Source organism: Oncorhynchus gorbuscha, linkage group LG05 (genome assembly GCF_021184085.1).
Source record: "Oncorhynchus gorbuscha isolate QuinsamMale2020 ecotype Even-year linkage group LG05, OgorEven_v1.0, whole genome shotgun sequence".
In the NCBI taxonomy this organism is placed as follows: Eukaryota; Metazoa; Chordata; class Actinopteri; order Salmoniformes; family Salmonidae; genus Oncorhynchus; species Oncorhynchus gorbuscha.
This window is the reverse complement of record NC_060177.1, coordinates 62,318,379-62,334,529: the sequence shown is the minus strand read 5'-3', so window position 1 is coordinate 62,334,529 and position 16,151 is coordinate 62,318,379. Positions and strand designations below refer to the sequence as shown.

Sequence of the window (16,151 nt, the reverse complement as noted above, 5' to 3'; positions counted from 1 at the left end):
ATCCTGCATTTAATGTAACCCCGCACACTGACTCGGTACCATTACCCCTTGAATATAGCTTCATTACTGTTATTCTATTGTGTTACTTTTCATTTTATGTTTTACTTTAGTTTATTTAGTAAATATTTTCTTAACTGTTAAACTTTTAAGCACAAATTGGTCCTCTGATCAGTTGACACTTTATGCTAAAGGCAAGGGCATCTCTGTGACTGTTTCCAGCAAAAGTTTCTTATACAGCAATAAATGTTGCATATTAGATGGGGTTATCACTTAGAGAGGGAGATAGGCCATCATTTAGTGTGAACTCCCACCGTTGTTTCCTGCCACTCCTTCATGTCTCTTAATTACCCCCACTAGGACACACAAACTCCCCTGGGCTCTTTACCAAAAAGCAATAAACACTGTATCACACTGATTTACCAACTGGCAAATTACTGCAAGAGAGGAACACGAAAAAGTCAACCAATTAAACAGAGAGTACAATTGTTGCTGTAACAGATTAGACAGTGAAGTAGTGGATTCTCCTCACATGGGGCACCATTTATGTAGGGGGTTATTCTCACATAAGATTCACTATTTACTTCAAGGTTATAGTATCTGATCGCAGCCTGATAGGTAAGCCAGTATATAAACAACATGCAGCAATTATTACTTTGGAATAAAGCAAACCGAAATAGATTTTATATGTACATTTCAACGGGTAAGAGCAAAATTGGCCTTCGTTAGTTATAAATTACTCTTTTGAAACAGCACATTTCAACGGAAGTGTCCAAACAATACATGTTTGTGGGGTAATACTGCCAACTCGCAAATTGCCATCCTTATTCATGTCTGTCTATATTGCAATCAGAATGCCCACATAGTCTTCATAACGAGTGAGTACAGCTCTGAGTTGCTGCCATGAGAGTGGGAGAGTGAAGGGGATCTGTGAATCTGTAAATGACATGTCATAGCCATCAAAATCTAGTAAACCTCAACAGTAAGACATTGTCCACCATCTCAAAAGTGATGGTCTAGTTTTTCTGCTAATCAGCATTGTTACAAAGGTTGCGCAATATAGCATGTGTCACGAACTTAACTTGGCTTGTTTGTTTATCTTAAATGTAAATTGTATTAACAGTACCTTTAAGGCATAATTGTCTAACTTTTATGCAAGCTTTGTGGCTTTCTCTACCCCACTGAAAATTGTTGGTATGAAAACTTTTTTTTAAATGTACTTTATTTTTTACCCCTTTTCCTCCCCAATTTTGTGGTATCCAATTGTTAGTAGCTACTATCTTGCCTCATCGCTACAACTCCCGTACGGGCTCGGGAGAGACGAAGGTTGCGCATCCAACCCAGAAGCCAGCAGCACCAATGTGTCAGAGGAAACACCATGCACCTGGCAACCTCGTGCACTGCACCCGGCCCGACACAGGAGTCACTGGTGCGCAATGAGACAAAGGTATCCCTACCGGCCAAACCCTCTCTAACCCGGACGACGCTAGGCCAATTGTGCGTCGTCCCGCAGACCTCCCAGTCGCGGCCGGTTACGACAGAGCCTGGGCACAAACCCAGGGTCTCTGGTGGCACAGCTGGCGCTGCAGTACAGCGCCCTTAACCACTGTGCCACCCGGTAGTCTCATATGAAAACTTTTTGAGTCAATGAAGGTCAAATAACTTTATTTAGTCAACAGTAATATAAAAATCATGTTTTATTCACCTTAAAAGATTAGCTGGGCAATGAAATACAGTAAGTTGTGGCTGTGTTGTTTTGAGGAACTTCTGAAAAATGTGTTTAGCACTTGTACGTGAGGAGAAATAAATGAAGGGGAGTGGAGAGACTGCAAGAGAGGAAAATAAGTGAAATGTAACTCATAGGTAGTGATATTTTGATAAAGTAATCATGGTTCCAGGAACAAGCTTTAGACCCCGATATCAGCCTTTGGTGATTCTGCGGAGCACTTCAGAACATGGCAGCATCAGATTTACAAATTGAAAATCATTAATAATTCTAACCAGGATGTGATAAATCTGAAATCACTCTCGATGAACCTGGACACACTTTCATAAATCAACAAGATTACTTGCAGATGTAAAAAAATCTGACATCAAGGTGTCAGGCTTTCTAACGGTTTTTGTAGATCCCTTACTGTGATATATCATTAATCTGAGATACATTTGAAGTATGTCAGCAGGGAAATATGTGATCTCTTTAATATTAGGAAACGGGGAAGGAGCAAAGCACTACGTTATTGTGTCTTACACTGAGGAGGGTAGTTATTTTGTTGTTTTCGTGTCCACATACGTAGATCAGGGGCCAAACTTAACAATGTACAGGAGATCACCAAATATGTGGATTTACTACTACTCATGAAATGCAATATGATGATAACAACACATAAGATGATAATGATGATACGGAGGAGGATGATAATTTTTACGATGATGACGAAGAAGATGGCATTCTCTACCTAACGCAAGTGTTGTTCAAATATCCCATAAACCCACCCTAAAGCAATACACAATTGTACAGTATAGTACATGACCAATTCATGTTTTAAATGATCAAATACAACATGTTTTGCTAAACTACCGTGAAAGTGAGTGCACTAGATTGGACATAAATAACAAAGCAATCATAGATTCCACTGAAATGAATGTTCATCTGACTCATTCTAAGTCCTGAGCATGTCCATATTTAAATGATTACAGGTTTAAAAAAAATGATTGCTTATAAAATATGTTTGCTTTATTCTGAGAATGGTGTTGCTTAGTCTTAGGACCTCTGTTGTGGAGAGGGTGGTATTGACCGTGGTGTCAGCAGGGGTGCCTCTGTAATCTAAATGTCATTCACTGAAAGGCATCTCCCACAAATCCCACAGCTTTCATACAAATGTGGGCCCAAAAGATTAAATTACTCTTTCTATCTCCCTCACCCCCTCAGTCCCTCCCCCTTTCCCATGCACCAGTTGCTTATCTGCTGTGATTATAGTCATTATGTACCAGCCGTGTCTGAACCAGACATGCTCAGCCAGCTGCCTCTGCAACCATCCCTCCTCAATTTAGGCCCAGAAAAGCCACACAGACTGATGGCCAGGGCCTTATTTAAATCAGAAACCTACACTCAAAGGACTTCCCACACAATAAGTACAAGTGTAACTGTTATTTTACAAATCTGTAAAACAACTCTTGCTTCACATTATGAATATTTACAATAGCCCTTTCACAAACACCTATGAAGTGTGATGGCTGTCCACAATAATGATAGTTAGGCTTATATTATCCTATGGCAACAATTTTAGAAGTGATTTACAGTATTTTTATGATTGCCTCTGGATGGCAATCATACAACACAGACGCTCTTTTCATGTTCAAAATTTGTTATTATCGTCTTTCGCTACTGTACCTATCGCTGAAATGCCTGTCAGATAGTAGAGTGAATAATGATCTACAGTATTCACCTGCATACGCTCAGCTGAAGTCTAAGCCGAAACTAGTATAAGGTATATATATATATTTTTAAAGATTGGTGGATTAGGTCATTACCATCAGTATTCATATTTCCCCTCTTAGTAAATGTATTTATTTATTATAGGTTATACATTGAATGAAAGTGACAGGAAAGCGCCTCCAAACAAAAGTTATCGAGATTACCGCTGCTAACCAGTGCAAGCCAAAGAGATAAATCTTACAATACTCTCCCCGCATATTCCATATCTAACAGTACCCTTCAAAATAAACTTCACTCACCGGTTGTGTTTCATGTTTTTGGGCCTATTATGTACTCCTGTTCCCTTAATGGTTGCAGTACTTTTACGGAACAGAAGAGTTAACCGTTTCACCAATATGTACTGGAAGCTATAGATTTAGGTAGGCCTTTAAAATCCCCCTCCACTAACTATTATTGTACATTTGTTGGCAGTCTATAGTCGGGCCTGTAAAATCTTTCAGGGAGGGTCATTAAGGATATTTCATTATCTCCGTATTGCCAAGGTCAGGTTGTCCATATATCCACTTTACAGCTGCTAGGGGAATATGCTGCGACTGTAGTATAATAGACCAGAAAATGTCCACACTTGGAATGATGGGAAATCAATATTGGGCCCAGCTCATCAATACAAACCCCATTTTCACAAGCAGGAAGAAGGTACTCAACAAAAAAATTGAAGAAAATAAAATTGAGGAGAATAGATTGAATCAAAAAAGGAAAATAAAATAAAACAATGCTTCAGTGTTCATAATATGCTTTTTGTTACACAGTATGCTGAGACTCCTTCACAAAGGGTGTTTAAACCAGTTTGGCTTGATTTTGTTTTAATCCACCACCACTGGATCAAGAAGTCCATAAATGTCCTAGTACAGTCATGTAACTGCGTTAAAGGAGAGAGAAACATGGGCTGTGACAACGATTTCCCCCATGTATTACAGCTGGGGGCTCAGAGCCCTGCTTTGGTTTGTTATAGAGAATTTTGATACCTCCTGCTCATCTGAAGGCAATTGTGAAGTTTTCAAATCAAAGAGAACCAATCAAATGCAGGTAACTATGTTCAGGGCTATTAATCCTTCAGAGTCTATTGAAGCATGTCAATCTAAGTAACATAATTTTAAAAAACCATCCAAATCTGTCAGTCTAAGCTAGAGATATCATTTCTTTGCACGGACTGGAAGGTTGCCGAGCAACAGCGATGTTTGTCAGACCATGAGACATCCCGAAAATCGGTCTTCTCACGAAAACATTGGTTGTGTCCAAACGGTTTGGACTAATATGACCACTTTATGGATTTGGTGTTCTCTGTTTTTCTCTACGACCTCCACAAGCCCCACAGGACAAGTCTGAAGTCGGTAATGCTGATGTGCCAACTTCTGTCTGTAGCATCCAAACTGTTTTCTAAAAAAAAAACAATATGACCCCACAAGTATCACGGGACTCGTCTGAAGGTAACTCAAATGAATGGAAGTATGGAGGTAGTTTTAAGCCAACAAAAGTAAGTGATTAAATATGTGTAAAAATATATATATGTATATATTTATTTCCTGAGCTTTCTTATATCTGCTAGATATAGGACAGACACTTCAAAACCTTATTCCTTATCATGTATTTTTTTTACTGTATTTTTTTGCCATTTATGAATGTGTTATTTAATGTGTTTCTATGGGCTATAGTAGTAAAGGCCAAATTCAATAGTTTATCAAAGTATTTAAAAATAAAATTATGTGGATACCTAAATGGGTCCTACAATTCCAAATCAAATAGCTTAATAAGCCGTGGTATGACCATCTTAAAACATTTCTATGTTAGCTTAGTAGACTTTTTACTATTGAACTTATTTAGGCTTTCCATAACAAACAGGTTGGATACGTATTCACTAAATAGATTTCAACTTTTCATTTGTAAGTAATTTGTAATACATTTTTTTTATTATTATTTTATTTTTTTACATAATTCTACTTTGTCATTATGGCATATTGTGTGTAGGCCAGTGACAAAAAATCTCAGTTTAATCCATGTTAAATGCCCCATAACATCTGGCACCGTGCCCTCCCTAAATCGTGGCATTGAATGTTTCAGCAGACTTTTAGCCCTCCATAACTTGCAGCTCTGTGGGTGTAACATTTATTGACACTTTTGATACCTTCTGGAAACAAAGAAGATTTTATATGGAGGATGGGATCCACCCAAAACATTTGGGTTCATGGATCCTTTCACAGCAATATAAGGCTGAGTTGATAAAATGACTTATCAATGACCCAAGCCCAGCTCAGTTAATCCCTACCATTGTGTCGCTGAGTTGTCATAATGCTTCAGCAAATGTACATTATTCCAGGGGCGTTGGAAGACACAATATAAGTAACCTAATTGATGTATCACTAACTGACCTGAATGCCTCTGCTGATCATACAGCTATTTATGTATGCAGTAATCATGTGCCTATGAACCATAGTTTTACTGTTAGCTGTGAGGCGGTGTGCCCTAGTTGGAAGTCCAATGTGTGTAGCACACCCTACACTAACATAAATAACATGAGCATGTCTACGTCTGCTACGATTCCCAGTAAAGCAATGAAAACAATCAAGCATCCCAGAAAAGTGCTAAGAATAGCCCACGTTAAAATATGTAGTTTAAGAAACAAGGGTCATGAAATCAATAATTTGCTAGTAACAGATCACATTCATATTCTGACAATCTCTGAAACTCACTGAGATAACACCTTAGAGCGGTAGCAATACATGGCTATAACATCTACAGAAAATACAGAAATGCCAAAGGTGGAGGTGTTGCCGTTTATATTTAGAACCACATTCCTGTGAAGCTTATAGAGGATCTCATGTTAAATACTGTTGAAGTAATATTGGAATAGATTCATCTACCTCACCTTAAACCCATTCTGGTGGGAAGCTGCTATAGACCACCAAGTGATAACAGTCAGTATCTGGAAACATGTGTGAAATGCTTGATAATGTATGTGTTATTAACAGAGAGGTATATTTTTTGGGTGATTTAAATATTGACTTGCTTAAAACTTCTTTGGGATAGGTCGGACGGTAGCATCCCACCTATGGCCAACATCCGATGAAATGGCCAACATCTGGTGAAATGGCAGAGCGCCAAGTTCAAATTAAATTACTATAAATATTAAACTTTAATGAAATCACAAGTGCAATACATCAAAATAGAGTTTAACTTGTTGTTAATCCAGCCAAGGTGTCAGATTTCTAAATGGCTGAACTTGACACATTTATGAAATTGCTTATTCCAGTTACTAATAAGCATGCACCTGAAAATGATTGTAAAAAAGTTCAATCCCAGTGGATTCATGAGGAATTGTACAATTGTATGGTTGAGAGGGATGAGCAAAAGGAATGGCAATTGACTCAAATTATGTAAATTAGCCTATCAGAAGCTTCTAAAGCCATGACATAATTTTCTGGAATTTTCCAAACTGTTTAAAGGCACAGTTAACTTAGTGTATGTAAACTTCTAACCCACTGGAATTATGATAGAGTGAATTATAAGTGAAATAATCTGTCTGTAAACAATTGTTGGAAAAATTAGTTGTGTCATGCACAAAGTAAATGTCCTAACCGACTTGCCAAAACTATAGTTTGTTAACAAGAAATTTGTGGAGTGGTTGAAAATTACTGAGTGGACGATATTGCCACATCTACTGTATTTGCCTACTAGAAAGTGTGTGCCCTCAGGACTGGAGGGAAGCAAAAATAATTCCGCTACCCAAGAATAGTAAAGCCCCCTTTACTGGCTCAAATAGCTGACCAAACAGCCACTTACCAACCCTTAGTAAACCTTTGGAGAAAAAAAACATTTGACAGATACAATGCTATTTTATTCTAAACAAATTGACAGCAGACTATCAGCATGCTTATAAGGAAGGACATTCAACAAGCACCACATTTACACAATGATTGGCTGATGTCACGCCTTGGTCATTGTATCTTGTGTTTTTGTTATATGTTTGGGTAGGCCAGGGTGTGACATGGGTTTATATGTTGTATTTCGTATTGGGGTTTGTATTAATTGGGAGTGTGTATTATTAGGGGTGTGTCTAGTTAGGCTTGGCTGCCTGAGGCGATTCCTAATTGGAGTCAGCTGATTCTCGTTGTCTCGGATTGGGAACCGTATTTAGGCAGCCTGAGTGCGCGTTGTATTTCGTGGGTGATTGTACCTGTCTTTGTGTTAGTCACCAGATAGGCTGTAATTAGTTTCACTCGTTTGTTGTTTTCGTATTTTCAGTTATTTCATGTACAGCTATTTTCTTCATTAAAAGTCATGAGTAACCTACACGCTGCATTTCGGTCTGACTCTCTTCAAACAGCAGACGAATATCATTACAGCTGAGTGAAATTTATGATACAAATATTGTGGGAGCTGTTTTGTTAGACTTTCTACATTGACATTATCGATCATAGTCTGCTGCTGGAAAAACATATGTGTTATGGCTTTACACCCCCTGCTATATTGTGGATAAAGAGTAACCTATCTAACAGAACAAAGTGGGTGTTCTTTAATGGAAGCCTCCCCAACATAATCCAGGTAGAATCAGGAATTCCCCAGGGCAACTGTCTAGGCCACTAATGACATACCACTGACCTTGAGTAAAGCCAGTGTGTCTATGTACTATATGCGGATGACTCAACACTATACACATCAGCTACTACAGCAAGTGAAATCACTGCAACACTTAACAAAGAGCTACAGTTAGTTTCACAATGGGTGGCAAGGAATAAGTTAGTCCTAAATATTTCAATAACTTAAAGCATTGTATTTGGGACAAATCATTCACTAAACCCTAAACCTCACTAAATCTTGTAATAAATAATGTGGGAATTTAGCAAGTTGAGGTGACAAAACTACTTGGAGTAACCCTGGATTGTAAACTGATACAACAGTAGCTAAGATGGGGAGAAGTTTTTCCATAATAAAGTAATACTCTGCCTTTTTAACAACACTGTCAACAAGGCAGGTGCTACAGGCTCTAGTTGTCGCACTTGGGACTACTGGTGTGGTCAGGTGCCACAAAGAGGGACCTCAGAAAATTACAATTGGCTAAGAACAGGTCAGCTGGCTGGCCCTTAAATGTACACGGAAAGCTAACATTAATAATATGCAGTGGTGGAAAAAGTACAGAATTGTCAAACTTGAGTAAAAGTAAAGATACATTAATAGAATTAATAGTAAATTACTCAAGTAAAAGTGAATGTCACCTAGTAAAATACTACTTGAGTAAAAGTCCTAAAATATTAGTTTTTAATATACTTAAGTATCAAAAGTAAATGTAATTGCAAAAAATATACTTAAGTATCAAAAGTAAAAATATAATTCACGTCAAATGACGTCTATTAGGCAATCCTTTTTTACAGATAGTAAAGGGCACAGTTCAACATTCAGACATAATTTACAAATAAAGCATTTTATGTTTTGTGAGTTTGCCAGATCTGAGGCAGTAAGGACAACCAGGGATGTTCTCCTAATAAGTTTGTGAATTGGACCATTTTCCTGTCTCGTTACGCATTCAAAATGTAAGTAATACTTTTGGGTGTCAGGGAAAATGTATGGAGTAAAAAGTACATTATTTTCTTTAGGAATGTAGTGGAGTAAAAGTAAAAGTATTAAAAAAATATAAATAGTAAATTAAGTACAGATATCCCAAAAAATGACTTACAGTATTCAGACCCCTTGACCTTTTCCACATTTTGTTAGATTATAGCCTGATTCTATAATTGATTAAATTATTTCTCCCCCTCATCAATCTACACACAATACCCCATAATGACAAAGCAAAATCAGGTATCAAGAAACTGAAATATTATATTTACCTAAGTATTCAGACCCTTTACTCAATACTTTGTTGAAGCACCTTTGGCAGCGTTTACAGCCTCGAGTCATCTTGGGTATGACACTACAAGCTTGGCACACCTGTATTTGGGGAGTTTCTCCCATTCTTCTCTGCAGATCCTTTCAAGCTCTCCCAGGTTGGATGGGGAGCGTCGCTGTGCAGCTATTTTCAGGTCTCTCCAGAGATGTTCGATCCGGTTCAAGTCCAGGCTCTGTCTGGGCCACTCAAGGACATTCAGAGACTTGTCACGAAGCTACTCTTGCATTGTCTTGGCTGTGTGCTTAGGGTCGTTGTCCTGTTGGAAGGTGAACCTTCGCCCCAGTCTGAGGTCCTGAGCTCTTTGGAGCAGGTTGTCTCCAAGGATCTCTCTGTCCTTTGCGCCGTTCATCATGTTTTCACTTTGTCATTATGGGGTACTGTGTGTAGTAGATTGATGAGGGGAAAATGTAATATATTTTAGAATAAGGCTGTAACATAACAAAATGTGGTAAATTGAAGGGGTATAAATATTTTCAGAATGCACTGTAAGTAGTACTTTAGAGTATTTCTTATGTACTTTTCACCACTAATAATATGCATGTAACTCTCTCATGCCTCAAAGTGGAGAATATATGGACTACTTGTGTTGTATTGACATGCTGAATGCACCAAGGTGTCTGTTTAAACCTCTGTACTAGCACACAGATCGGACACCCATGCATGCCACACAAGACATGCCAACAAAGCTCTCTTTACAATTTCCAAGTCAAGAATAGACTATGGGAGTCTCACAGTACAAAATAAAGCCATAACTACATGGAACTCTATTCCACATCAGGTAACTGATGCAAGCAGCAGAATCAGATTTTAAAAAACAGATAAAAATACACCTTATGGAACAGCGGGGACACACGTACACATGAATGTTGTATTGTAAATATGTGATAGTGGAGTAGTGGCCCGAGGGAACACACTAAATGTATTGGGTAAAGTGTTATGAAATTTAATGTCATGTAATATTTTAAATTGTATATAACTGCCTTAATGTTGCTGGAACCCAGGAAGAGTAGCTGCTGCCTTGGGAGCTAATGTGGATCCTTAATAAATACAAATACAAAATGACTGTTTGATAGGGGCCTGACTGCCTTCGAACCAACACAAACAAAATTCTACAGAAAACATGGAAACATGTTCTTCATCCATGTTAAAATTACATAAAATTACACTGTATGTTAACTGCTTATTGTCCAATTATGGCATAATGAGATCCTGGATGGAAGGGCAGCAGTGATCTATGAGGGCAAAAATTGGCGTGTGCTATACTGATGACCTAATTTTAATATTCGGTGGGCACTCGTTGGGGGAAATGGCACTTTCAGTGCTTTGTGATAGCCCCTGGGTTACTGTACCTCTGCCTAATCTCACCCCCAAGCAAAACCAACGCCACACACTGCTTTGGGAGAGCACAACTGGATCCTCCAAATTACTACCATTCATTGTGGTCACAGCAAGGTGTGAACCTAATTTAAAATCACTGACAGAATACATGTCGAGAGGGAGGATTTGGCTTCTTTTAAAAGTCACCTTCATCTTCTTTGTACAACAATCTCGGCTGACTTGATGCATGCATTGAAGAAAAGAAAACAGAGACGGATTGCAAAAGGCCCCTGTCTGCAGAGATAACCTTGAGGATGTATGGCATTTAGCATTCCACTCAACTGCTGTCTATGACATCCTAAAGCACAGATTTGATCCCTACCTATACATACTGAAACATTAATATCTTTTCATATTAAACGAAAGTGTTGCCTATATTTTTCTTTCGGGGGAAGTGGGAATATAAAGACTCTGTCAATGCATGTTAGAGCATAAGGGGGATGAAACCCAATGGGGCTATTTGCATTTCTGTCTGGAAGAGAGAAGAGCGAGGGGGTTGGGCAGTGAAAGGTTGTGAAAATATTTACTTATTTATCATTCATCTTTTATTTTTCCTCCATTAGTGAACATAGGCATCAAGTTTGGCACATTGCAACTCTCCACACTCTGCCAAAGAGAAGTGACATGGAGAAAAATAGCTGTTGTTTTAACCTTGAGTCTGATCTTAACAAACATGAATATATTACATACAGTATTCCTCACCCCACCACCATGTTCCACACTTTATTTATGCTGTGGTGTGATGTGGTAGCTGCTTAGCCTCACTGCCAACACAGAAGACAGCTCATGTCACAAGCACTATTCAGAATCACAGAAAAGACAGACTATGGATGTTCTGCAAGATATTGTTATATATTACTGTACTCCTGGTGAGAGATATTCCTCATAGCTGAAGAGTATATTTAAGCAATAAGGCCCGAGGGGGTGTATATGGCTAATATACCATAGCTAAGGGCTGTTCTTATGCGCGACGCAACAAGGAGTGCCTGGATACAGCCCTTAGCAGTGGTATATTGGGCATATACCACAAACCCTCTAGGTGCCTTATTGTTTTTATAAATAAACTGGTTACCAACATAATTAGAGCAGTTAAAATAAACGTTTTGTCATACCAGTTGTATACGGTCTGACATACCACGGCTGTCAACCAATCAGCATTCAGTGCTCGAACTACGCAGTTTATAATTGCACACGATAGAGGGCTTGCAGGTGCGTCACAAACCACCTAGCAACAGGAGCCATGTTGGAAGACCAATCAGTCTGTTGGAAGTCCTCCAATAGTCCAAAAGGCTGGATGTGTTCTGTTATCACTGGAAACTTCGGGAAGATTGTCCATTTTGTTTTTCTAAGGACCCAGAAAACGGAGGCATTGGGAGAACCTATTCAAGTAAATACATTTATTCTGAAAATGATAGCTATAGGTACTTTGTGTGCAAGCTAACTCAAATGATCTGCTAATGTAATGTGTTTGCTAGCTAGCAAACTTTACATACTATATAGCTAGCAGTAGCCAAGTTAATTAAATCTCACCAATATGCTAACTTAATATTAGCTAGTTAGCTACCTATCTTGATGTATTTATTTTTGTAACAAAACGTATTTGTAGTTAGCTGAGGGTGAAAGCTAGCAGTTCCGGCTACTCTGGATAAGGCATGTAGCTTTGTGGGAGGACATTATGAAAAGACTCCAGTTAAAATCCCTAGCGAGAAACTATGAGGACAGAGAGATATAGAAACATAATATTCAGTGCTGTTTAATTTGAGTATAATGCAGCCTGTTTCTTTTAATGTTTTCTGTCAGATATAGAGAGCCGTGAAACCCTGTCTGCAGCTGAAGAGGTCCCAATGAATGTCCCAAGAGAATAAAGGTAAATCCTAGTATACCATGGATTATATTCTTAGCAAATTTTGTAAACAAAGTCAACAATGTATAAACCAATTACAACTGGAGCAGGCCAACCCTGCTGGGTGTGCAGGCTTTGTTCAAGCCCATAACTAACACACCTGATTGAATGTATCAAACCTAATTAGTTGATAATCAAGTGTCCTATTGCTAGGCTGGAACAGAAGTCTGCTCAGCCAGTAGTTTAGGGATCAGTGGAGTGAGGTTGGCCACCTCTGGTAATTACTTTTTTTTTTGGTTCACCTGAAATTATGCTTTAGTAATAATAGCATACTTGTTAATAAGATGTGTAACCTGTTAAATATTATTTAGCTTACTTGTACACTTTGACATGATATGAAAGTGTTGATTATTCGAAGTGAAGTGTTTAAACTTGTTTTATTTTGTTAACTTAAGGAGCCTCCCGAGTGACGTAGCGGTCTAAGGCACTGCATCGCAGTGCTAGAGGCATCACTACAGACCCAGATTTGATCCCAGGCTGTGTCGCAGCAGGACAAGAACAGGAGACCCATGAGGTGGCGCACATGCACAATTGGCCCAGTGTCATCCAGGTTAGGGAAGGGTGTCCCATCACGTGCTAGCAACTCCCTGTGCCAGGCCAGTATGGTGTTTCCTCCGACACATTGGTGCTTCTGGGTTAAGCAAACAGTGTGTCAAGAACATGTGCAGCATGGCAGGGTTACGTTTCGGAGGATGCTTTCAACCTTCACCTCTCACGACTCCGTACAGGAGTTGCAGCGATGGGACAAGACTAACTACCAATTTGGATATCACAAAAAAGGTGTAAAAAGTAAACTTGAATTTTTTTTTTTTACAAATAAATAAGTTATAATTAACTACATTATTCAAGATTAACTAGTGTCAATGTCGATTAACCACAGCTCACAATCCTGCAATAAATAGGGTAAGGGAATTTGTCTCTTCTCAAATGAGCACTACCCACATTTTTGTTCAGTTGTAAGCTGTCCAATTAGTTGTTTGTCACTTTTTTTTCAAGATACAGAATCAGCCATGTGAACCCATTTTGCAGCTGATAATGGCATGCAAAGCCAATGCAGTTATAAGACTTACAGCAGTGGTTCCCAACTCCCATCCTTGAGTACCCCCAATAAGCACACTTTTGTTGCAGTTCTAGATCAACATACCTGATTCATCTGATTGAGAGCCTGATGATTAGTTGATAAGTTGATTCAGGCGTGCTTGTCCGGGGCTACAATAAAACGGTGTCCCTTTGGCAGTGATTACAGCCTTGAGTCATCTTGCGTATGACCCATACGTAGAATGTATGCACACATGACTGTAAGTCGCTTTGGATAAAAGCGTCTGCTAAATGGCATATATTATTATTATTATATTATGCTACAAGCTTGGCACACCTGTATTTGGGGAGTTTTTCCCATTCTTCTCTGCAGATCCTCTTAAGCTCTGTCAGGTTGGATGGGGAGCATCATTGCACAGCTATTTTCAGGTCTCTCCAGAAATGTTTGACCGGGTTCAAGTTCGGGCTCTCTCTGGGCCACTCAAGGGTCGTTGTCATGTTGGAAGGTGAACCTTCTCCCCAGTCTGAGGGCATGAGTGCTCCGCTCTGGAGCAGGTTTTCATCAAGGATCTCGCTGTCTTTTGCTCGGTTCATCGTTCCCTCGATCCTGACTAGTCTCCCAGTCCCTGCCGTTGAATGATGCTGCCACCACCATGCTTCACTTTAGGGATGGTGCCAGGTTTCCTCCAGACATGACACTTGGCATTCAGGTCAAAGAGTTCAATCTTGGTTTCATCAGACCACAGAATCATGTTTCTCATGGTCTGAGAGTCTTTAGGTGCCTTTTGGCAAACTTCAAGAGGGTTGTCATGTGCCTTTTACTGAGGAGTGGCTTCTGTCTGGCCACTCTACCATAAAGGCCTGATTGGTGGAGTGCTGCAAAGATGGTTGTCCTTCTGGAATGTTCTCTCATCTCCAGAGGAGCTCTGTCAGTGACCATTGGGTTCTTGGTCACCTCCCTGACCAAGAACCTTCTCCCCTGGTTGCCCAGTTTGGCTGGGCGGTCAGCTCTAGGAAGGGTCTTGGTGGTTCCAAACATCTGCCATTTAAGAATGATGGAGGCCACTGTGCTTTTGGGGACCTTCATTGATGCAGAAAGGTTTTAGTACCCTTTGTGCCTCGACACAATCCTGTCTCCGAGCTCTACAGACAATTCTTTCTCTACTTAATGTCTTGGTTTGTGCTCTGACGTGCACTGTCAACTTGGGACCTTATATAGATAGGTGTGTGCAATTCCAAATCATGTCCAAACATTTGAATTTATCACAGATGGACTCTAATCAAGTTGTAGAAACATCTCAAGGATGATCAATGGAAACAGGATGCACCTGAGCTCAATTTCGAGTCTCATAGGATAGGATAAGTATTCCCTCTCACCCCCCCCCCCCCTTTAAGATTTAGATGCACTATTGTAAAGTGACTGTTCCACTGGATGTCATAAGGTGAATGCACCAATTTGTAAGTCGCTCTGGATAAGAGCGTCTGCTAAATGACTTAAATGTAAATGTAAATGTCATAGTAAAGGGTCTGAATACTTATGTAAATAAGGTATTTCAGTTTTTTTAATATACATTTGCTAAAACAATATTGTTAATAATGGACCTCATTGTATAATTTGTCTCCTCTTTTCATGGCTATAAGGGATCCAACCTTTGTCAAATTAAAATAATTTGACTTTCGTAGCAGATTAGGATAATTTACGCTGCCGGCTAGGAGAATTAACGTAGCAGGTTCGGAGAATTACGTAAGGAAGGGGGTTAGGCTTAACTAAAATGCAAAACAAATAACTTCACATTAATTTAACAAAAGCTGTTTTTTTTTCTTTTCTTCATAGGCCTAGATTACGTTGTTACATCAAATCAAAGTGTATTTGTCACATGCGCTGGCTACAACAGGTGTAGACCTTACTGTGAAATGCTTACAAGCCCTTAACCAACAATACAGTTCAAGAAATAGAGTTAAGAAAATATTGACTAAATAAACTAAAGTAAAAGATTTACTAAAAAGCATCACAATAAAATAACAATAACGAGGCTATGTACAGGGGAGGGGGTACCAGTACCAAGTAAATGTGCGGGGGTACAGGTTAGTTGAGGTAATTTGTACATCAAATATAATTGTATTGGTCACATACACATGTTTAGCAGATGTTATTGCGGATGTAGTGAAATGTTTGTACATGTACAGGAGGTAGGGATAATGTGACTATGCATAGATAATAAACCGCAAATTCAAGACACGGTCATCTGTTGTCAGAAGAGAGGACCTAGGGTAGGATTTTATTAAAATATATTGTGCTAATAATGTCTCCAGTCAAAGTATAGTAGAAGTGTATGACATGTTTATCAAAGGCCACATTTTTCCTGTGCAAAGGAAAAAATAGTCTCTGATATAGCCTGCATTATGACTATCCAATCTACTCATATTAGGAATAGTAGGTTTACATAAGGCTGCAAATG

At 39.0% G+C, this 16,151-nt stretch overlaps 1 long non-coding RNA gene across 1 annotated transcript; it reads left to right on the top strand.

The window, feature by feature from the left end:
* The first annotated feature begins 11,948 nt into the window (after nt 1-11,948).
* On the top strand, nt 11,949-13,915 carry LOC124035196. Its single transcript, XR_006838699.1, has 3 exons — nt 11,949-12,138; nt 12,552-12,618; nt 13,050-13,915. It is a non-coding gene; the product is annotated as an uncharacterized LOC124035196 (long non-coding RNA).
* Nucleotides 13,916-16,151: the final 2,236 nt, after the last annotated feature.